Raw genomic sequence first — 23,823 nt, forward strand, 5'->3', positions numbered from 1 at the left:
AGCCCAGGCCAGAGCCCTCAGCAAATACCCACCACAGAAGACTGGGGACACAGAATCACTCTTGAGAAATCTGCCTCAGAGGCTGTGATGCCTCAAATCCTGAGCCAAGAAATTTATGTGAAAATCGGTCTAGAATGAATGATGCTGGTAGGGTCCTGCAAAGGCAAGCTGCAAACTGCTCAGGGGGAGCTTCTACAACCCAGAGCATGCCTGGAAGACCTCCCTGCTGAGGTGATCTGTAAGACAGAGATTACAGAGCACACAAAGCCATCACCAATATAGAGGAATACCCGAGGAGCTAGGCATAAGGTAATATGGAAGGTCTTCCACAGAATAAGAAAAGGAAATTATCCTTCTCATAATTTACAGGTTTGGAAAAGAAAAATAGGCAATGAAATTAAAAGAGTTGAGTTGAATATAGCAGACTAACCACAACTAAACATAAGTTAATAAATTAGAAGATAAATCTGAACAAATCACCAAGGCATATGGTTGATAAAGAGATGAAAAATACGTAAGAGGGATTAAGAGATGTAACATGCATGTTTCATTCTTTCAAAAATTTATAGAGTGCCTATGATGTGCCAGACACTGAAATCTTAGGTGCTGGGGTTATAGCGTTGAACAAAAGAGGATTAAAAACATTCTGCCATCCTAGCTAGTGCAAAAAGACAATAGGAAATACAAGTATACAGAGTGGGAAGGAAGATATAAAACTTTTGTTCACAGATGACATGATCATCTATGCAGAAAATCTAAAAGAATCAAAAAAGTTCCCGGAACTAATAAGTGTTCATAGCAAGGTTACAGGATACCACATTAATATACAAAAGTCAAGCACTTCCCCTACGTACCAGCAATAAACAAGTAGACTTTGGAATTAAAACCACCATTCACATTAGCACTCCAAAAAATTAAATACTTAGGAATAAATCTAACAAAATATGTACAAGACCTACAGAAGAAAAACTACAAAACTCTGATGAATAAAATCAAAGAAGAACTACATAAATGGAAAGATATTCCACGTTCATGAATAGGGTGCCTCAATATTAGCAAGATGTCAATTCTTCCCAACTCGATCTATAGGCTAAATGCAATCCCACTCAAAATCCCAGTTAGTTATTTTGTGGATATGGACAAACCGATTCTAAAGTTTATATGGGGAAGCAAAAGACTCAGAATAGCCAACACAATACTGAAGGAGAAGAACAAAGTTGAAGAACTGATACTACCTGACTTCTAGGCTTACTATGAAGAAGGCACTCTAATGAAGGCAGTGTCATATTGCCAAAACAATAGAAAAATGTTCAACAGAATAGACAGACCAGAAATAGACCCTCATAAATATAGTCAACCTAGTCAACCAGTCTTTGACAAAAGAGGGAAGACAATACACTGAAGCAAAGACAGCCTTTTCTACAAATGGGGCTGGAATAACAGGACATCCACATGGGAAAAAAAATGAATCTAGGGGCACCTGGGTGGCTCAGTTGGTTGGGCATCCGACTCTTGATTTCTGCTTAGGTCATGATCTCAGGGTCCTGGGATCGAGTCCCGCATCGGACTCCTTGCTCAGCGGGGAGCCTGCTTCTCCATCTGCCTGCCACTCACCCTGCTTGTGCGTGCTCTCTCTCTCTCCCCCTCTGACAAATAAATAAAATCTTAAAAAAAAAAAAAAAAAGTGAATCTAGATGCAGACCTTTTAACCTTCACAGAAATTAACCCAAAATGGATCGTAGATCTAAATGTGAAATTAAAAAAACTATCAAACTTCTAGAAGATAATGCAGGAGAAAACCTCGATGACCTTGAGTTTGGCAGTGACCTTTTATATATAACACTAACGGCACAATCCATGAAAGAGATAATTGATAAGCTGTACCTCATTTAAAAAAAAATTATCTTCTGTGAACAACAATGTAAAGAGAATGTGAAGACAAACCACAGACCGAGAGAAAAGGTTTGCAAGTGACACATCTGATAAAAGACTGTTATCCAAAATATAAAAAGAACTCTTAAAACTCAACAATAAGGGGCGCCTATGTGGCTCAGTCGGTTGAGCATCTACCTTAGGCTCAGGTCGTGATCTTGGGGTCCTGGGACTGAGCCCGCATTGGGCTCCCTACTCAGTGGGGAGTCTGCTTCTCCCCCTCTCTGTTCATGCTCTCTCTTCTCAAATAAATAAATAAAATCTTCAAAAAAAAAACCTAATCGGGGCGCCTGAGTGGCTCAGTCGGTTAAGCGGCTGCCTTTGGCTCAGGTCAGGATCCCAGGGTCCTGGGATCGAGCCCCGCATCGGGCTCCCTGCTCGGCGGAGAGTCTGCTTCTCCCTCTCCGTCTGCCGCTCTGCCTACTTGTGCTCTCTATCTCTGTTAAATAAATAAATAAAAATCTTTTAAAAAAATAATAAAATAATAAAAATAAAAAAACCCTCATCAATAATAAACCACCCAACGAAAACATGGGCCAAAGATCCTGACATCAAAGAAGAAATACAGATGCCAAATAAGCATATAATAATATGTGCCATATCACAGGTCATCAGGACAATGCAAATTAAAATGAGATATAACTCCACACCTATCAGAATGGCCAAAATCCAGAACACTGACAACACCAAATGCTGGTGAGGATGTGGAGCAAGAAGAACTCTCATTCACTGCTGGTAGGAATGCAAAATGGTTCAGCCACCTTGGAAGATAATTTGGTGGTTTCTTACAAAACTAAACATACTCTCACCATAAGATCTAACAATCCCATTCCTTGGTATTTACCCAAAGAAGTTAAAAACTTACATCCACATAAAAATCTGCACATGGATGTTTATACCAGCTTTTATTCATAATTGCCAAAACTTGGAAGCAACAAAGATGTCCTTCAGTAAATGAACAGATATACTGCAATGAGCTATCGGGGCGCCTGGGTGGCTCAATTGGTTGGGCATCTGCCTTCGGCTCAGGTCATGATCCCAGGGTCCTGGGATCGAGTCCCGCATCGGGCTCCCTGCTCCGCGGAGAGTCTGCTTCTCCCTCTGCCACTCCCCCTGCTTGTGCTCTCTCTCTCTCTCAAATAAATAAAATCTTAAAAAAAGAAATGAGCTATCAAGCCATGAAAAGATATGGAAGAACCTTAAATGCATATTACTTAGTGAAAAAAAAAAAGACTATACACTGTATGATTCCAACTATAGGACATTCTGGAAAAGGCAAAACCACAGAAACAGTAAAAAGATCAGTAGTCGCTAGAAGGAGAGAGGGATGAAAAGGCAGAGCACAGAGGATCTTCACAGCAGGGAAACTACTCTGTGTGATACCACAATGGTGGACACCTGTCATTATACACTTGCCCCAAACCCCAGAATGTACAAGAGTGAACCCTGATGTAAACTATGAACTTCGGGGATTATGCCGTGTCAGTGCGGGTTCATCAGCTGTACAAGGGTACCACTCTGGGGGAGAATGGTGAACACAGGGGATGCCATGCATGTGTGGGGGCAGAGGATATACAGGAAATCTCTGTACCTTCCTCTCAATCTTGCTGTAAAGCTAAAACTGCTCCAAAAACATAAATTCTGCCCATTCAAAAGAATTTAAAGCAGAGATTCAAACAGGTGTTTGTACTCCAACAATCACAGCAGCGTTATTCATAATACCCAAAAGATGGAAGCAAATCAAGTGTCCATCAACAGAGGAATGGACAAACAAAATGTGGTCTATACATACAAAAGAAATTATTCAGCCTTAAAGAGTAATAAATTCCTACAACTAGGAATAGTAATAAATTGCTACAACACGGATGGACCTTGAAAACATTATGCTAGGTAAAAGAAGCCAGTTACAAAAGGACAAATACTGTATGATTCCACCCCTATGAAGTACCTAGAGTCACCGAGTTCATAGAGACAAAAAGCAGAATGGTGGTTTCAAGAGACTGGGAGGAGGAGTGGGGAGTTAGTGTTTAATGAGGACAGAATTTCCGTTCGGGAAGATGATGGATGGTGGAAATGCTTACACGACAGTGTGAATGTACTTAATACACTGAACTGCACACCTAAAAATGGTTAAAATAGTAAATTTTATGTTATGTATATGTTGCCAGCAAAAAAAGCACTGATGCTCTGTCCTCGGGGAGCTTACGTTCCAGTGGACTTCTAGGAGAGACTAAAAGGCAATTTCAAAGGGATGATGATGGAAATTTTTCCAGAGATGAAAGGAAATCATGTATTCAGTTTAAAAGAGCAGGGTTCCAAGATAAATGGAAAAAAAAAATCAATATTTAGATAGGTCATACTGAAACTACAGAACATGAAGGGTAAGAAGAAAATCTTAAAACCCATAAAGAATAAGCTAACTGCCAGACTTGAGCATGAGAAGAGAAACAGCACAGATCCCTGTCCGGGCTCAACAGACAGGTGCAGATGGTGGGGTCTCTTTAATGTGTTAATGGAAAATAATTTCCCATTGAAATTATCATTCAAACGTGGGGCCAAATATATTTTCAGACACACAGAGACTAAGGGACTTTGATATACATATCCCTTTCACAAAAGAAATGCTAAAAGGCACAGTAGCAAGAACATAAACCCAGAACAGGATGCAAAAAGTAAGGAGAGAGTGGTAATTCTAAAAATTTTTATATTTAAAAAGAATGTGAGGCTCCCTTTCTCACATTTATCTACACTCCTTCCAGAAACCCCAATTAAAAGGACAGTAAAGGAATTACAAAAACAGTGTAAATCCATGGGGACAAAGGCAATAGAGGAACGCAAGTTGGAGGTGCCAGCGTGGGGGGCTCATGGGAGGAACCAAAGCCGCCTCAGAGGCACGCTGCGGTGAGAGGGAGGCTAAGAGCTTCAGTTCTCTTGTTTGAAAACATTTTCCCTGTCAAAATGTCTTTCAATAACAAATGTAGCATGTGATCACTGTAAGAAGGAAAGAAAACACTAAAACAGAATGAAAAACGAAAACATGGAGGTTAAAACAAAAATGAGCAGCTGAGAGCTATCGGTGGCTTTCCAAGTGGAGAGCTAAGCATCATATCGCTGCCGTTTCCAATAAGCTCTCAAGAATTATGGAATTAACTGCTTACGTTTCACAGAATACATTTAACATGACCTGATACACTGGATAGCTGGGAAGGCTCAGTAGCCCCTTCAAGGCCACATGGAATAGAGGAGGGGTCGCCAGCGTGAAGGAAGGGGCACTGCTCTAAGAAGAAAGGGGAAGGTTATGCAGAAAACAACAATCACCATTCAAAACTATTTACTGGACACCAGGCCTGCTCCAGCATCTGGAAACAGAGCAGCAAATAAAGCACATTCCTTACTCTTGTGGAGCTAATAGTCGAGAGGGGAGAGAGGTTTCACAACACAGATAAAGGATGTTAGGCAAAAGAGGAAGGAGAAAGTTGGGGTGGAAGGGCATAAGATGGCAGGAAGAAGGTCCTTCCTAAACCAGAGCTGAGCAATCCCCAAAGCTCATTTCCCTGGGGCACCAACTGCCTGAGGCGTACCCAGGCCCCACGCCCAGTTGCTTGAATGTGCGGCCGCAGCCTGCTCTGTTCATTCTGTGAATCTAACTGAGCAGAGAGCCACCGTGGAGAGACATGAATGCTGCGACAGCAATGAGGCCTCAGGACATTCCCCAGGGCCAAGCCAGGAGAGGGACCAAGCTCTTGAGTCACTTCTCTAGGGGCAGAAGAGAGACTTAACTGGAAAACCCAAGTCTATAAATAAGATTTGCACAGACATACGCACCTCCCTCCATGTTCCCTTGTCTTCCAACATGTCGCACTCACCTACCTGGAATATATTTTGGTCCTGCCTTCACTGAATGATGACAAGACCTCCATCCTTCTATCAAAGAACTCTATGTGAAGAACAATGAAACTCAGTAGAGTTTGCTATAATACAGGGGTTGAGGGCACCAGCCACTCCATGACTCCATAAGAATTCTCTTATGAAAGAGATTACACAGAATTTAGAGTTTACAGGAAAAGTTCTGTTTCTCCTGCAGAAATCCATCTATGACAGTAAGGACTTTATAACTGACCTGTTTCTTGTTTTGTTTTGGCTGCCAAGAAGCTTAGAGCCAGAGGCAGGTCTCTATGTTAGCCTTGGGCCTACTCATCGGTGCTACTTCTCTCCCCTACAATCCCAATCCTAACCTTCGATGATACATAAGTTGGTATCTTCCTTGGTCCCATAACTGGTTTTTACTCTATATATTCTAAATGTAATATGTCATATTTTTGGATCCCTCATATACTGCTAGTGGGGATGAAAAATGGCATAGCTACTGTAGAAAACAGTCCAGCAGATCCTCAAAAAGTTAAAGATAGGGTTCCCATGACCCAGCAATTCCAATCCTAGGGATCTACCCAAGAGAGAATTGAAAACATGTATTTATACGAAAACCTGTACAAGAATCTTCATAGCAGGGGACGCGTGGGTGGCTCAGTCGGTTAAGCCTTTGGCTCAGGTCTTGATCCCCGGGTCCTGGATTCGAAACCCGCATTGGGCTCCCCGCTCAATGGGAAGTCTGCCTCTCCCTCTCCCCCTTCTCCCCACTCATGGTCTCTCTCTCTCTCTCTCTCTCTCTCTCAAATAAATAAAAGCTTAAAAAAAATCTTCATAGCAGCATTACTCATAAAAGCAAGAAACAACCCAAATGTCCAACAAATGATAAACTGATGAAAGAAAAGTGCTTTGCCCATACAATGTAATACTCGGCCATAAAAAGGAATGAACTCCTGAATGCTGAATGAGAGAAGCCAGTCACAAAAGGCCACGTATCATAGGATTCTGTTTCTATGAAATGTCCAGAACAGGCACATCTGCAGAGACATAAAGTACAATGGGGGGTTGCCAGGGGCTAGGGGATGAGAGGGAACAGGGAGGGGCTGCTAAAAGGTACGGGCCTCCATAGTAGGATGACGAAAATATTCAAGAATTAGACAGTGGTGATGGTTGTGTAACACTGAGAACATACTAAACAAACAAAAAAGCAAAAGAGCCCCACCGAAATATAAATCTTAAAATGGTTTAAATGCTGAATGTTATGGTATGTGAATTCTATCCCAGTTTTCTAAATACCCAATTTTTGTTGAATGGGAAAGATATTAAACATATTAAGTTGTATTGCTCATATATCTGTAAAATATTTTCCTATTTTCCTTCTAAAATATACTTAAAGCATAATGATAATTCACAGAGCCCGGGCACCTGCTACAAAAACTGGGAAGAACTGGCTTCAAGTTCAGGTAACATGCAGTCCTAACCCTGCCCCAGCTGGAGGAAGACTGGAGTTTAGACTAGGGACAGGGTACATCAGGGGATCACAACCCATGGGGGAGGGGCGCTCAAAGCAGCAAGGTTCCATGGAAGTTCAGCAGTAAATTCTAAGAGGCAGCCAGCCAGAGGACACCTGCCAGGACTCAGGGGGAGACACCTACTGAGACTGACCAATCAGCCGTCAATGAAGCCCCCCACCCAGAGAACTTCCTTCAGCTCCTGGACCTCCATCTTAACAATGGGCCTTCACTGAGGAGGGCAATCAGGCATTCGAGAAAACTCACTATGAGAAACAAGAATTTTAAAAAGCAAAAGAAAACTAGGAACTCAGAGGAACACATAATATGGGGAATGAGAGAAACCTCTACATACATTCCCATGGTAGTTAAATCAGACACACTCCCTCCCACTTAGGTATGCTCTGTCTACCTCTGGCTACACTGTTGCCTCTAGGGAGGTGAATCAGACAGCTAGGGAATGGAGTGCTACAGAGATTTTCACACCGTACTTTTTTAATTCTGAAGCATGAGAATATATTAACTAAGTTCTTCTTTAGATTTTTAAAGGAACATTATGAAAATTAAAAATATTTCCAAAATAATTAAAAATGACAGCACTCTCTGCAGTCACATTCCACAACTGCGAAGGGGACAAAAAGAGACAAGACATCCTACAGTCTTGCCAAAAGGAGGAGAGGAAGGATGGAGGCAGGGAGACAGGGAGGGAGGAGGGAGGAGGGAGGAGGGAGGAGGGAGGAGAAGAAGGACAGGGAGCAGCGAGGGAGTGGAAGTGGGCAGGGAGGAAAGCAGGGAGAGGGAAGAGCAGGGGTGCAAGAAAAGAGGCAAGGCAAGGAGAAACAGGAGAGAAAAAGGGAAATCTGAAGATCATGCTGACAATACAGTCACGTGATAAGTTCCAAAAAGAAACAGAAGACTTTAAAAATTATGAAAGAGCTCTGAACAGAGTTTTCCAAAGAAGACATGCAGATGGCCAAGAGGCACGTGGAAAGATCCTCAACATCCCTCATCATCAGGGAGATGCAAGTCAAAACCCCAGTGAGGGATCCCCTCACCTCCGTTAGGATGGCTCTCATCACAGAGACAAACAACGGGTGTTGGTGAGGACGTGGAGAGAGGGGACCCTCGTGCACTGCTGGTGGGAAGGTAAGTTGGTGCAGCCGCTGTGGAAACAGTATGGAGGGTCCTCAAAAAATTAAAAACAGGGGCACCAGGGCGGCTCAGGTGGTCGAGCATCTGACTCTTGGTTTCGGCTCAAGTCGTGATCTCATGGGTTGTGAGTTCCAGCCCCGTTTCAGGCTCTATGTTCAGCCAGGATTCTGCCTGGGGACTCTCTCCCTCTGCCCCTCCCCCACTCGTATGCTCATGCACACAGGTTCTACCTCTCTCAAATAAATAAGTATTTTTTTCTTTCTTTAAGATTTTATTTGTTTGCGAGAGAGAAAATGAGACATAGAGAGCACGAGAGGGAAGAGGGTCAGAGGGAGAAGCAGACTCCCCGCCGAGCAGGGAGCCCGATGTGGGACTCGATCCCAGGACTCCAGGATCACGACCTGAGCCGAAGGCAGTCGCTTAACCAACTGAGCCACCCAAGCGCCCTACATAAATCTTTTTTTTTAAAAATTTAAAAACAGAAGTACCATATGATCCAGCAATCCCACTTCTATGCATTTATCTGAAGGAAACAAAATTGCTATCTCAAAGAAATAACTACATCCCTGTGTTTACTGCAGCATTATTTACAAAATAGCCAAGACATGGAGACAACCGCTGTATCCATCAATGGATGGGTGAAAAAATATGGCAGATATATACAATGGAATATTACTCAACCAACTTAAAAAAAAAAAAGAAAGAAAGAGTATAACAGTAGTTGCCAGGGGCTGGGGGTGGAGGAAATGGAAGGTCAAAGGCCAGAGAATACAAACTTTCATTTAGAAGTTCTGAAGACACAATATACAGTATGGTGACTACAGTTAATAATACTGTAACATACTTGAAATTTGCTAAGAAAGCAAATCTTAAGCATACTTACCACACAAAGTTATACTGTATACTTGAAATTAATGTAACACTGTATGTTAGCTACACCAGAATTTTTTTTAAAAAAGGTAACTGTGGAAAAAAAAAAGCAACAACAAAAAAGGTAACTGTGAGGTGATGGATGTGTAAATTAACTTGATGATGGTAATCATTTCACAATGTATACATATATAAAAAATCACCATCACATTATACACTTTAAATACATACAATTTTGCCAATTATACCTCAACAAAACTGGAGAAAAATATAGTCAAGATTTTTTTTTTTTTAAGATTTTATTTAGGGGTGCCTGGGAGGCTCAATCAGTTAAGCGTCTGCCTTCAGCTCAGGTCATGATCCCAGGGTCCTAGGATTGAGCCCCAAGTCAGGCTCTCTGCTCCCCGGGGAACCTGTTTCTCCCTCTCCCTCTGCCACTCCCCCTGCTCGCTCACTCTCTCTCTCATTCTGTCAAATAAATAAATAAAATCTTTTAAAAAAATATTTATTGACAGAGAGAGAGCACACATGCAAGCGGGGACAGGGGCAGTGGGAGAGAGAGAGAATCTCAGGCAGACTCCAAGCCGAGCACAGAGCCTGATTGGGGGCTTGATCCCAGGACCCTGAGATCATGACCTGAGCCAAAATCAAGAGTCAGACGCTTAACTGACTGAACCACCTAGGCACCACTATTGTCAAGATTTTTAAAAAGAAAAAAGGGGGGGGGGCGCCTGGGTGGCTTATTTGGTTAAGTGTCTGACTCTTGATTTTCGGCTCAGGTCATGATCTCAGGGTCCTAGGATCAAGCCCCGATTCTGGCTCCCTGCTCAGCAGGGAGTCTGCTTCTTTCTCTCACTCTCCCTCTGTGCCCGCTCTCTCTCTCAAATGAATAAATAAAATCTTAAAAAAAAATTTTTTTTGAATTATGAAAGAAATAACTCAAAATGTCCCAGAATCAGAAAGTTAAAGACCCATCAAGTGCCAGCATCATAAATGCAAAGGAGACCCACCTGGTTTGGGGTGGGGGAACAACAGGTCACATGCAAAGAATCAGAAACCCCGACAGCATCAGCTTTCCTAAAAGAGAAAATACACATGGAAAACCCAAAAATACTGAAGCAATGCATTCATATATTTGTGAAAAGTATTTCCAATCAAAATTATATACCTAGGCAAGTTATCAACCAATATAACAGATTGTTTTGGCATGCTAAGTCTCAAAAAATGTTGCCTCCCACACATTCTAAGGCAACTACCAGAAGGTATATCACCAAAACATGAAAGTAAATCACAGAAGACAGGACATCCAAGAAATGGGTGGTCCACCTCAGAAGATAAGAATGTGCAGCTGTGGGGTGCCTGGGTGGCACAGTCAGTTAAGCATCCAACTCTTGGGATCAGCTCAGGTCTGATCTCAGGTTCGTGAGATCGAGCCCTGCATCAAGCTCCATGCTCAGCACGGAGTCTGCTTGAGTTTCTCTCTCCCTCTTCCTCTGCCCCTACCCCGTCTCTCTAAAATAAATAATCTTTTTAAAAAAAGGGAAAAAAAAGAATGTGCAGCTGTGCCATAGGCCTATAGAGGAGTCCAGTCTGCACCAGGAAGACAAAGAGCTCCAAGGTCACCAAGAGAAAAACATGGAAGTGACAGAGCGTAACTGACCATCACAAAAGGCTTTTTATATGGTTCATTTAGAAAGCCCAGGGCTGAATTACCAATAGATGCATGGTAAACTAAGCAAACAGAAAAACAACATAATTATTTCCACTAGGAAAACAATAAGTCATATAAAAAAATAAGTATTACTGATCACAGTGTATGATTTAGCTGAACAATGTAACAGCTGGTAAATATTCATTTAAACCAAAAATTGTTATAAAACTGTGGTGGATTAAAGATAGCCAAAAATTCTGTGTCACTCCCCTGCCCCCAACAAAGAAATGTCTGTTTCCACACTCTTTCATCTGGCCTGGGCCTGTGACTGCTTTCACCGAGAGAATATGATAAAAGCAATGCCATGCCAGGGCCAGCCTAACCCTTGAAAGGACTGGCAGGGTTCACCTCCTTCCACCATGCTGTGAGGAAGCCCAAGCAGCCTCAAAGCTTCTGGGGAGAACTGAGGCCTGTGGCCAGCCCCATGAATGAAACAAGTCGACACTCCCTGGAGCAGAAACAAGGTAACCCTGGCATACTATGTCCAGACTGCAAAACTGTAAACAAATAAATGCTATGCTTTCAGCCACTGAGTTCTGTAATAGCTTATTATGTAGAAATAGATGACCAAAACACAATATTGGGAAGAAGCAGGGAAGGTGAAGTGGGAGGACAGGGGAGTAAGAAAGTAAATCCTTATCTCCCAACGATGGAACCTGATGCAATATATAAATCAGAAAGTTCTCAACTAGCAAAATAAGCAAGTCATTTTTTTTTAAGTACAGACAGATAGAAGAAATAGCTAAAAGAGTAGTGCCCTTGCCTCGTGAGACAGGGAAGCAGAGCAAAGCAAAGCAGAGGACTATCATCTTCTGTAATGACCCTCACAGAACATGTTGTTTTTAGGGTACATGGTTCAGTTTGATAAAGGAAAAGACAAATCAGAAATATCCATAAACATTTTGGTTGGTGATGTTATAATTATGTTTCCTTCCACATTTCTGTATCATACGAGTTTTTCATAAAATGTATTTTCTGATTTAAAAATTATTTGTAACAATAATTAAGCTTTCCACTTTGCCTTAATGACGTCAAGAATTTGTACACCCTTGAAAATAAAGATTTCTATTCTAGACTGGAACTCACAACTCAGTTTCTGCTACATCACACCCTGCCCATCATTCCTGTGCCAGAAACTCACAGAGGGGAGAAGTGAGGTGGTGCCAGAACCTGGGCAGCTACAAAGAAGCAGCTCCGAGATCGCGGCCTATAGTACAGAACAAGAAAGGTAACTGGTGAAGACTAAGGGAAGCAACAATGACCTCTATGGATGAAGGACAGCCCACAAAGAGGGCTCAGCCAAAGAAAAAGCCAGGCTTGAGAGGCCACCAGCTCCACTCCAACACCAGGTGCATAGCTGGTGTGTGAAACCAGTGTTATTTATGCTCAGCCCCATGGAGTCACCTTGGAGTCCCGGAGAAGCAGAATGTGAAGAGCAAATTCCTATTAAAACATATGTTCACTTTTAATGGGCCATCAAAACACAGATTTCCTCTATCTCAGAAGTTTATCAACCTACAAAAATAATCAGGATCCCTCTCCAAAGTAAGTAGCGAGGGTTATGACCTATGCTTTCTTCTGAACCAGTAGACCGCCTTCAACAACACTCCACCGGCCCGTGGCAGGGGTCTGACAGTGGGGCACTGGGCGCCACCCTGTTTCTGCCTTTTACTGATATAATCTGCTAATTCACACAGATCCCTAAGGCAGCCGGGAGCAGTCCGGTATCTGAGAAATGCACAGAAGCTTAGCCTCCAAAGGTAGACAGTGGACAAACAAGAACCACTATTATTTTTTTCAAAGAAGCTATAAACAGTTGAATTTTAAAGAAACAAATACCCTTTTACACAAATTTCAGAACTAAACAGAAAAGAACCCAATAAACTGTTAGCATGATGCATAATCCCAACTCATGTTCCACAGATAAAATATACAATTTCAGATACAGAACAAGAAAGACCTAACATGCAGCTTTCATTCTGGCTACTGCTGCTTCCAACACAACATGCTTTGTTCTCCCACTTGAGGATGACCAGGCTGCCCGACGTCAGGCAGCTTCTCCGTGCTCTCGAGCCGGCTCAGGCCTCCACCCCAGACCATCACACGGAAGAATCTGAACAGATGAGAGTAAAGGGGCCTCATCAGCAGACACCGGACAGTGCCCAGCAACATCCCAGTCACACACAGACCAAAACCTGAGCACTTCTAAGTCAGCCGCATGCCCTCATCACCCACATATCCAGAGTGTGCCGTTGCTCTCTGATCCGGCCACAGGGACGGCCTTCAGTGCTGACACCTTAACGGGCAACTGTCCATTCAGCTCAAATATACTGAGCACTTGTAGGTGCAACATGATTCTAGGGATACAGAAGGGAACCAGAGACCAGTGTCCTGCCTTCAAGAAGCTTCCACTCAAGGGGGGAGGCTGGGTGGGGGACAATAAACAAAGTAATGACTGTTGTGGATAAAAATAGCCAGAGGGGATCAGGGGAGCAGACAGGGAGCAATTTCAAATGGGGGAGCAATGTGGGCTTCACTGAGAAACTGACATTTGAGTGAAGAAATTAGTACAAATTTTTTAAAGACTCCTTGATAGGCTTTTCTCTGCTTCTGAGCCCTAAAACTGAAATACTTACAAAAGAATACTTTGTCTAGACAGCAAATGATACCTCCAGCCATCCAGTTTTGTCAGATAAAAACTTAGGGGCCATCCCTAGCATCTCTCCCCGCACCATCTCTCATATCCTGAACAACAAGCCTGACCAGTTTTATTCCAGCCGGAATCCTTCCTACCTACTTTCCTCCACACCCACAATCTCAGTGCTAGCCTGCCACCACCATCTTTTCACCAGCCAAACCCACAAACTCCTAACTGGCTTATCAATCAGCAAACTCACAGGCAGTTCTTCTCAAAGTAGAAAGCATCAGAATCACATGAAAAGCTCATGTGCACACAGACTGTTGGACCCCACTCCAGAGCTTATGACTCAGTAGGTCAAGGGCAGGCCTGCAACTGCATTTCTAACAAGTTCCTAGGTGATTGATGCTGCCAGTCTGGGGACTAGACTTTGAGACCCACTGGACTAGGCTACGGGGCAATAACAAGCCCCAAAGCAGTCACTTGTTCTTGGCTCAACCCAAAGGTTTCTTTCTTGCTTATAGCAATGTATCTGTGTGCTTCTACAATTAGAGTCAGAAAAAGAAAAGAAAATAAAGCACACATCTCTCAGATCTTCCGGTCAGAAGTGACAGGTCACTTTTCATTGTCCAAAGCAAATTACATAGCCATACCACACTCCAAGGGGGCAGAACTGCTTAATCCTACAGAGCACCCAAAGCAAGGGTGACTGGCAAGCTCCCAGTGCAAACAGACAGTAACCGCAGCGTGGTCCCCTGTACCCAACTCCGTTCTCCCCTGATCCTCTCATCACCGACTCTACAGAGGACTCTGAGAAAGGCACTTTCCAAAGCAAATGGATGCATATCTCACACACATAGCTTGCCTCTCCTTAAAACCCTTCAAGGGCCTCATATTGATCTTAGGATGAAAATCCTTATTACAGCCCCAAAACACCTGCACCCTTCCCTACCTCTACAGCCTCGTTTTGTACACAGTTCCCTTCATCCCTTGCTCCAGCCAAACTGGCCCCTTTCTGCTCCTATCCCAGGGTGTTTGCACAGACTGCTCCCTCCTCTGGAGTACTCTTGCCTACCTCTATCAAGTGTACCCTCTACCAAGCAACCTTCTGCTCTCTGCTCCAGCAGCAATCCCATCAGGAAGTCTTCCCTGAAAGCGAGTCCCCAGTTACATACAATCTCCCTACAGATGCTACTAGATGCATTCAATCTTTCCTTCATGACCTTTTTTTCCTTTTTGTTATGGAGAATTCCAAATACACGTAAAAGTAGACAGAATAGGTACCGTCCCATGTACCTATCAACCTAGGTCAGTCCTGACCCAGCCACACACTCACTAGCCCCTCGTCATAGAATTGTGAAGCAAATCCCAGATCATGTATCATTTCATAGGTAAGTAGCTGTATGTGTCTCTAAAAGGTACAAATTCTTTTTTTTCTTTTAAGTAAGCTCTACACCCAACAGGGACTTAAACTCAGGACCCAGAGATCAAGAGTCCCATGCTCCACCGCCTGGGCCAGCCAGTGGCCCCTCAAATTCTTTTAACATAACAGAACCATTATGGCAGCTAAAAAAAAAAAAAAATTCCTTAATGACAATTCTAGTCAGTGTTCTAATTCCTAAGTGTCTCAAGTATCGTAGGTGATGTTTAGCCATGTCTCTAACTGGCCTGTCTGGGACACAAATAAGCCCTCCACAGTACAATTTTGTTCCTTGTTGAAGAGATCAGGTTACTGGACTTGTAGGTTTCCCAAGTTTTGAGTTCTGCCGATGACGATCCTGTGGTATAGTTTAACATGTTCCTTTCCCCCTATTAATTCCCATAAATTGGTTGTTGGACATAGAACCTTGAACAGAATAAGGTTAAATTATTTGGCAAGACTATTTCACAGGGTTTTCAAAGATGTGATCTTTGTCCACTGTCTCCCTGGTTTCATCGCCCTCACTGGTCTGTAAACTCCATGGGATAAAGGACACAGGCTCTGGCTCATCACTGGAACACAGCTGACACTCAGTGAGTGAAGAAATGTTAGAAAGAAGTACGCCACCATACCGACTAACAAAAACACAAGAGCCCACCCTCCTAATCATGTATAGATAGCCTTATGTTAAAATGTCCCCTGAGAGGCAGAACAGTAAGTTCCCAGAGTACAGAATCAAAGGTCAGGCCTTGCAGGAGTTCTAATCACTTACAGCCTTGTGACTTTGGGTCATTACTTAATATCTTTGGGATTCAGTTTCCTGCTGTGAGGATTCAATAAGAGGTAAAGAATATTCAAGGCTCAAAGCCATATAGAGAAAAGCTCTACCCAGATGGCACCAACTTCAAATCTTTTGGGGGAAGCAACACAGAAGCCTCTCATTTCTAACATATATTTGAATTTTTTAAAATCTAGGAATTCACATTTTTATGAAACAAAAAACTTTAGGAAAACAGAAGACTCAAAAGCTATCTCTGCTTGTTAACAGAGTACTTTTGGGCACTGTTCGAAGACCAGAGACAAGTCAGAGGGTCCTCTCCTTGAAAAACTCGCAACCCAGGGGCGCCTGGGGGGCTCAGTCAGTTGAGCACCTGCTTTCGGCTCAGGTCATGATCCCAGCGTCCTGGGATCAAGCCCCGCATCAGGCTCGGCGGGAAGCCTGCTTCTCCCTCTCCCTCTGCCTGCCTGCCTGCCTACTTGTGATCTCTCTCTCTCTCTGTGTCAAATAAATAAAATCTTAAAAAAAAAAAACAAAAAAACCTCACAACCCAGAGCAGAGGGAGGGGCAAAACCCACATGATGTGCTGTCATAACAGGGCCCAACACTCATAAAGAAATGACAAACTTGGGAAGGGAAAAAAAAAAAACAAAAACCCAAAACCCCACATCTAGAGCTCTAGGTGCAGGGTGGGCAACAGCAGTGGCAACAGATATGAAGGCTGGGCCATGAGAGGAGCACGGCAGCACCAAACAGGACAACCGAGGAAGCAGCAGCAGCACGTGTAAAGACTATGGGGCAGAGCCCGGCTCATCACCAGAGCCACGCAGCAGGACAATGAGATCTCAGAACAGCCACAAAGGAATGACCAACAAAGATGCCAGAAAAACATGCAGGGGCCACACGCCACACTCAAGATCTAGGACTTCCTCTACTGAGTGAACAGTGAGGCACCAGGGATACATTTTTGACTGGTAGATAAGATCAGAGCTTCCTTCTGGAAGGAACAGAGCTAGATCAGAAACTGGGCCCACCTGCTCTTTCACTAGTTCACAGGGAGATAAAAATGGCGCCCCATCCACCCAATCTTTCAAATTGTGTACAAGAACCACCTGGGCCAAATCCGATCTGTCCTCTTATTTTGAGCCCTATGCTGTGCCCAAGCCAAGCCCATCAATGCCACTTCAAACCCCTTTCTTTTGTCAAAGATTTTTTATGTATTTATTTGGCAGAGAGAGACACAGCAAGAGAGGGAACACAAGCAGGGGGAGTTGGAGAGGGAGAAGCAGACTCCCCGCTGAGCAGGGAGCCCCATGTGGGGCTCAATCCCAGGACCCCGGGATCATAACCAGAACTGAAGGCAGACGCCTAACGACTGAGTCCCCCAGGCGCCGCCAGCCCCCTTTCTTGCATCTATCCACTCTTCCCATTCCTACCTCTTGTGCCCTGAAGGGCCACCATTCTTTAGCACTGGTCCATGAGCTTCCTCTCTGACATCTATTACCTGCGAACGGCCCTCCGCCTTTCCAACCTCACAGCAAGGCAAGCATGCTCACATCACTCCCCTTCATCTACATCACTTCTGAGACATATTATATGCTCGACATCAAAGAACTGAGGGTCCATTCATTCAAACAATCACTGATAGTCACTCAGGCACAATTCTAGGCACTTGGGGGGTATGACAGTAATTAAAGCCAGAAGGAAAAAAAGTTCCTAACCTTACAGATATCTCAATGTAGTCAGGTAGATGAACAAATAAGTAAAACACACAGAATGTCAAAGGATAAGTGCTATGGAGGAAAAGCTAAAGCAGATGGGGAGTGCCAGGTGGCAACAGGGTCTTTTAAATCAGTGGTCAGGGAAGGTGCCTACGAAGAAGTTTGAGCAAAGACCTAAAGGCAGGCAAGGAGCAAGCCATGCAGTGTCCAGGGAAGAGCACTCCAGGCAGAAGAAACAGCAAGTGCAACAGCCTGAGACCAAGCATGGCTATGGTCCTTGAGATGGGTGAGAGGCCAGGGTGGCTATAGCAGAGTGAGAATGGAGAGTGGGCAAAGGTGGGTGAAGCAAGCACAAACTGCTCAAGGCATAATTATGAGAGCCTCTCAAAACAGGCAAGGACCTGGGTGGCTTTCTAGGAGAGAGGTCCAAGCTGAGAGTTGAATGAGAGGTAATTAACAGGAAAAGCCAACTGGGCCCACATATACACTGGGGGGTGGGGGTGGCAAACACTGATCATGCAAATGTCTGTAAGCACAGCAGCAAGAGATGGGCTGGAGGGAGAAATCAGAAGTGCAGTGAGAGTTAGAAAGCCAGGGAGACACTGGTCTTGAACCTCGAAGGGCAATGGAGATCCCTGAAGAGTGGGGCCTCACATGATCACGTGTGCATTTTGGAAAGTCCAGGCAGGATGTAGAGATCTGACTGAGGGTAGTAAAACTGGAGTCAGAAACATACTTTCTAATCTGTTGGCCTCCAGCATACAGCAGCAAAAACATACGTGAAAAATTAATTGAAACCTAAGACACTGCTGATATAAATACATCCTTTAACAGCATAACAGGCTTAATTCATATCATCAACTCTTTCAATGACAACTTAAAAATGGAGATCCCAACTCCTTCCAGTAATAAACATTGTTTCTCTATACACCTGCCAGGGAAGTCTCACTACTGAGGTTTTTGAGCTATGGGCCAGCACTCAGCTTAACCAATACTTTGCAATGTCTATACTTGTCTGTTTTGCTGAAACCATTTAAGTATTACAGAAATAAGATGCTTTGAGACTCATATGTGGCCATTTGCTTTTTGGAAGGCTGACTCAAGGACAAAACTACTTTGTGGTCTGTCTTGATTTTTTTACCTAGCAATCCAAATTTCTTCAAATCAATCAGCTCCTTCAAAAGCTATACTGCAACCAAGAGACAAATGCAAAATGCTGACAAGTCCCTGGCGGTAACCAACATTAAGTCTTTTTCTCCCCCAAGAGCTTAGTGTAAACAACCATTCCTGAAAAAGAAATTAACAAATCATATAAAGACAGTGCGTAAAGTACCAGCCTACCTTCCTTTCATGTCATCTCTTGCTTTTGTATTTTGTACACTTTATATTCTTTTTACCTTGCCCAGCAATACAGAGAGGTACAGTAGAAACATCACGGCTTGTTTCATTTTGGTGGTTGGTACAGGTCTGTTCTATTACTCATTATACTTATACACTTGCCACGTTTCATTATTAACTTTTTATTTAACATTTTGAGTTAGCTATGATGAGAAAAGGAAAAGAAAACAGCCCTGTCTGGCAAACATGGTCTTGGCTCCCCAGTTAAAGCAGGGTGACCGGGATGCCTGGGTGGCTCAGTCAGCTAAAGAGCTTGCCTTAGACTGGGGTCGTGATCCCAGGATCCTGGGATCAAGTCCCACATCCAGTTCCTTGCTCCGACGGGAGTCTGCTTCTCCCTCTGCCTGCCACTCTCCCTGCTTGTACGCTCTGACAAATAAAATCTTGATTAAAAAATCATATAAAAATAAAGCAGGGTGACGTTAGGCCAGCCCCTTACTTTCCATACTCCGCTTCTTCCAGAGGATCCCTTTCTGCTCCAACGTGACTTACAAAAAAGAGGCAAACAGGCCAGATGCTGACATTAAAATGGGTCATTTGTTTATCCTAAGTCATATGTCCATTTATTCAGCATTTACTGAGTGCCTGCCATGAGGAGGCACCAACAGAGCCTGGGCTACCCAAGGCTATGAGAGTCCTATCTCCAACAGCTCATCCAACAGGGGAGAAAGGGCCTTTAATATGGCCATTAAAAGGCTAGGTACTCTGTGCTCCAAAAGGAAGGACAAGCAGTGCTCCACATCCACCAGGAGTCCACGCAAAGGTCTGAAGTCAGGACAGGGCACCACATATCTGGGGAACAATACACACTTATTGAAGTCCACCAGAGGAGAAGAGTGAGGCTCAGGAAACTAAGATGCTTACCCAAAACTGCATACACTCTAAGGCAAGCCAGAACGACAACAAAAGTGTACACCAGAATATGGAGTATAAAGCTCCTATTTTCAGTTCCTGCTGATTAAAGTGTTTACTTAGAAAGGTTACTTGCCCCAATTAAAATGGGGCAGAGCAAAATAAATTTAGATGATAAACTTCAGCATCACCTTAGCACATTCTTTCATATGCACTTGGTGACAAAAAACCCTCTATCACACATTTTACTGGCGTCCATCCTCTCCCAGCACTTTTCAGTAAGTCTATCCCACCTACTTTTATGTGTTTTACACTGAAGTGTCAAGCCATAAAAAAGGAAGGAACTAATCAGTTTACATTCTGCCATAGAAGTAAACTTGTAAAAGTTAGGACTACTTATGGGAGGAAAGGACATCCGAGTAGGTAGGAGGCTCAACCCACTCTTAACTAATGCCACAGAGCCTCTCATTTCTGACATCTAGTTCCTGCAGTTCTGACTTACTCTTCATTGGGTTCCTCACACTTCAGCAGGTACTCACTGTTTTAACAGTTCCACATAAATTACTTGCAGAAAACCATAAGCTGCCATACCTGGTAGCCTGTTTACCTTATTGCTGCACTCTAGTGTTTCCACAAATACGTGTGCACACACACGAATAAACTGCCTCTCATTCTTCAAAATTCAGTTACTTATCTGAAACCCTTAAACTGGACAGTTCACTGCTGGAACCAGCAGCCAGTCTAATTGGTGGTAATGCGGGGGGGGGGGGGGGGAGTGAATTTTGTACTGAATAGATCAGAGCTCTTCACAAAAGCTCTCACAAACTCACAACCACGCAGCAGGCCCTCACTTTACCAACCATCAGCCCCAAACTGAAGGCTGCTGGGCGTCTGAGAAAATGGAAGAAAAGAAAAGGAAATGACTCAAAGTAATCGTGCTTAAGGCATGAGTCCTCTTCACTTCCAGTCGGTAGTTTAGATTTGAACTATGGCCGGCTGTGGGTAGAAGAGCACACATCAGGCGCGCAAGGACGGCTTGGTCCCCTCGCGTTATCGTCTGGAGTTCTGCTTTTTTAGTAGTGTTGCTCTCTTCCCACTTCCACATGGAATTAGGACATTTCCAACATTTGAAAAAAGGAAAGTTAAGGTCCCAGCCGCATAAATGGGACGGCTTCTTACCTAACACCTCGATAACCTTATTTAAAAATACATAAAACGTAGTCAGGAGAGTGGGTGCGTGGTGCCTACGTGAGGTGTGGAAGCTGTTTAGCGATTAAGCACCGCGGTGTGTAACTCATTTAAAAGTCAGGGCCTGGAAAATCCAAGCGTGGGGTGTCAGCGCCGCACAACTTCCCCAGCGGAGCCCCGAGTGCACGCCTCAGCAGGCCGGCCTCTCCCCGCGGGGCGGCGCAGCCCCGCACGCAGCCCCGCACGCAGCCCCGCGAGGCCCGCGAGCGGCGCAAGGGCGGCCGTGATACTAAGTTTCCACCTGAATGTCAAACCTGGGGCGCCTCCCGCCCTGGGCACGGAGGGAGGGCCGGCCGCCGCCGCCGCCGCCGCCGCCGCGGGCCCACGCTCCTTTTCCCCGAAACTCAGGACCCGCCTCTTCTGTAAATGCCGAGATTTCCACCCGCCCTTCCCGCGAGTGGGGCCAAGCCAGCCGTGCGGCCGGGGGGACGCGTTTGTGCGCGTCCCGAGGCCTCGGGGCTCCGCGGCGGCGCCGGGGGCCGGGGCAGCGCGCGCCGACAGCCACGGGCGGGGCCCCCATACCCGCCCCGCGCCTCCACCTGCCAAGGCCCGGCCCGGCTCCAGGGCGCCCGCGCTGACCAACGGCCGGCGTCCGCGAGTGTCACCCGCGGACCCTCCGCAGACAAAAAAGCGCCTCCCCGCCGGCCCGGCGCGCCCCTCCCACCGCCGGCCCCGACCCGGGCCCGCGCCTCACAAAGGCCGGCCCGGCCCGCTCGGCGCCGCCGCGAACGAACAAAGGCCGCCGGGCCCGCAGGCCGGCACAGGTGCAGCCGCCGGCGGCCGGGCCCAACATGGCCGCGGCCGCCCGCCGCCCGGCCCCGTTAGCCGCGGCCGCCCCCGCCCCGCCGGCCTCCCCGGGGCTCCCGGCCCCCCTGCCCCCCCCCCCCGCCCGTCGACCCCCCGGCCCGTCGGCCCGTCGGCCCCTCGGCCCTTCGGACCCCGGGCCCTCCGGCCCCTCGGCCCCTCAGCCCCTCAGGCCCGCGGCGGCGGCTGGGCCGGCGGTTCCAGTGACCTGTTGTGCGTCGCATCCTCCGGCGGCGGCGGCTCTCCGGGCGCGGCGGCTCCGGCGGCGGCGGGCCGGGGAGGGGGCCGGGGCCGCGGGGGAGGGAGGGCCGAGGGAGGGGAGGGGGCGGCGGCGGCGGCGGGCGCAGCGCGGCCAGGCCGAGGCTCTCCGCGCGCGGCGCCGACCCCGCCCCCGCGCCTCCCGCCCGCCGCCGCCGCCGCCGGGCCGCCGCCGCCTCGCAGAAGCCGCGGGAAAGTGCGCGCCGCTGATTGGCTGCCGCGCTCGCGGGGCTGCGGCCGGGCTTTTCAAATCCGCGCCGGGCGGGGCGCGCGGGCGGGCGGGGCGCGGGGCGGGCGGAGACCGGCGGGGGGCGCGGGGCGGGGACCGGGCGGGGTGGGGGGGGGGCCGCGGGGCCGGGGCCGCGGGACCCCGCGAGCCGCCTCAGACCAGCGCCGAGCGCGCGTCCCGCTCCCGCTACTCGGCCGGGCGCGCGCCAGGCGGCGGCTAAACCCAAAGCCCGGAGCCGGGAGCCCGAGGCCGGAGCCAGCGGGCGCGAGGTGACGTCACGGCCGCGCGCCCAATCGCCGCCCGCGAGCCGGCCCCGCGCGATCGCGACCCCAGCCGGGGCGCGCGGCGGTGGAGCGGGGACGTGGGGCCCTGGCGCCGCTCGTTCCCAGTCAGTCGGCGCGTCCTGCGCGCGCACGTGCCCCTCGGACAGCCGTACGGTGGGGCCAGTGCGTGCGGCACCGCGGGGTCAGCTCACGAGGACCGCCAACCCGGCACCCAGGTGGTCACCCACGCCCCTATCTCGGGGGCAGGAAGAAGGCGCCCGGGACAGGAAGCGCGGTGGCGCGGGGAAGGCGGAGGTCAAGTTCCAACTGCCCCTGCACACGGAAAGCCAGCTGGAAGCCCCATAGGAGCCCCCCCACAGCCATACACCCCCACCCCCCCCAGACATACACACCCCCCCCACCCCACCCCCCCCCACACACACACACAGGCACGCCTGCGCTCCTGGAACCTACATTACAGACTTGGCTTAGATGGTCCCAAACAATGGGAGGGAGCATGGAAAACAGGCCGGAGGAGGATTGGCCAGCACGATGGTGTTGGAGTCTTCCTGCAGAATATCTGCAGGGTGTGGATTCAGCCATGGCCCTCACCCCGCAGACTCGAGTCTGGCCTGGAGCTGGGTGGAGTGGGGCATCTGTGGTCAGCTGGGGGATGTGCCATTCCACTGAGGCTGCCGTGGGGCAAAGGGGCAGGGCAGAAAAGGCTACCAGGGAGGCCCCTCCAGGAATGCTACACCTTCGGAAAGATCACTCTGTGGTAAGGACAGTGGGCTGGTAGAGTGGGCACGGAGATGTGCCGCTCAGATCCCCTTCCAAACAGGGTCTTCCTGCTCAGCCTCCAGCTGCCACCTTCTACAGGCGGCCTCAGCTGCAAAGAGCCATCTCACCACGGGTCTCCTTTCCCAGGGCAGCCACATCCAGTAACTCAGGGGAGGGAGGTACAAAGACATGGTCAGTTCCTCCCAAGCAGGACTCTGACAGGAGACACTACAGAGAAGTTGGCCCTTCAAACTCCCCATCTTGAGCCAGCCACAAGCTGCTTCCCACCAGGGACTAGCACAGGGCAAGCCGGGGCAAGGATGAGACCCTCCCCAGCGTCTCAACTGAAAGGAATTATGGAATTGCTCACCTTCAGCCAGGAACTATATGT

General features: G+C 47.0%; 1 protein-coding gene across 8 annotated transcripts in view; it reads right to left on the minus strand.

Moving 5' to 3' along the window:
* NSD2 (nuclear receptor binding SET domain protein 2) overlaps nt 1–23,823 on the minus strand; it is a 101,402-nt gene that overhangs the window by 68,575 nt on the left and 9,004 nt on the right. For 3 of the 8 annotated variants that reach the window (XM_088021261.1, XM_088021255.1, XM_088021262.1), the window contains exons 1-2: nt 22,111–22,197; nt 10,343–10,409 (exon numbers count right to left, since the gene is read on the minus strand). The exons of 3 other annotated variants lie outside the window; for them this stretch is intronic. The gene's annotated coding sequence lies outside the window, so the exon portion shown is untranslated. Of the gene's footprint in view, nt 1–9,345; nt 9,367–10,342; nt 10,410–22,110; nt 22,198–23,823 lie in introns of those variants that run through there. 2 more of the 8 variants (XM_088021259.1, XM_088021260.1) reach the window with 2 other exon arrangements.

This window comes from Eumetopias jubatus, unplaced genomic scaffold (assembly GCF_037043125.1).
Source record: "Eumetopias jubatus isolate StellerSeaLion01/CBP00866 unplaced genomic scaffold, mEumJub1_p1.0 scaffold_2, whole genome shotgun sequence".
NCBI classification, from domain to species: domain Eukaryota; kingdom Metazoa; phylum Chordata; class Mammalia; order Carnivora; family Otariidae; genus Eumetopias; species Eumetopias jubatus.